Raw genomic sequence first — 855 nt, 5'->3', positions numbered from 1 at the left:
ACAATTGTTATACTTTATATTTAACATTGAATACAAATTATTTGATTCATTCACCTCCGATAAGTTTTAAATTAGTTTGATAGATTACTTCTCTGATTTTAGATAGATTTAGCTTTTGTATGTTACTTTTATTATTATTCAATGATTTGGGCGACACAATTAGTCTTAATATTTTTGCTTACTGAAATTGTATGGAAATTTTTATTTTTATCTTATAGTAAGATTACATTAAAATTAGATGAAATTTTTTTAAATTCAAATAAAATATTTTAAATTTTAAAAACTAAAATAAAATTACATTCAAACTTAAGAAATTAATTTAGTACTTTACTCTTTATCTAATTATGCAAGGAATTAGTGATTTTCACTAATACTCGAAGTTTGATTTCTATACGTGTGTGTGACACTTTTTACCGTGATACTATATAAAATAATAGGAAATTAAATATTATTACGTTGAAATCCTGATAAATAATTCTGTTCAGAAATAATTACGTTGCATGAGGTGTTTTTTAAATATGAGATTGCCTATATGTATATATGATTAACATAAGCTTTAGAATAGAAATGGTAAAACTAAATTTTAAACTGAATTGTGGGTAAGTGCATGAAATTGATGCTTAAGGGCAAAATGGATCATTAGATTAATACAGTCATACAGAAGTACATAGTTTGCTAAGAAGTACGGACATACACCTTGTTAAATTATCGTGTCTATATGTTAGAGATATTTTAGATACGATGATATACATACCTTTTAACTTCTGCGTTTAATTGTATCTTTAAAAAAAAAATTCATCAAATACAATTGAAAATACCTAAATACCATAAGGTATCAGCGTATCCAACCTTTTT

The sequence above is a fragment of the Arachis ipaensis genome, chromosome B02 (genome assembly GCF_000816755.2).
Source record: "Arachis ipaensis cultivar K30076 chromosome B02, Araip1.1, whole genome shotgun sequence".
Taxonomy (NCBI): domain Eukaryota; kingdom Viridiplantae; phylum Streptophyta; class Magnoliopsida; order Fabales; family Fabaceae; genus Arachis; species Arachis ipaensis.
The sequence above is the reverse complement of the archived record's forward strand: the minus strand, read 5'-3'. Positions refer to the sequence as shown.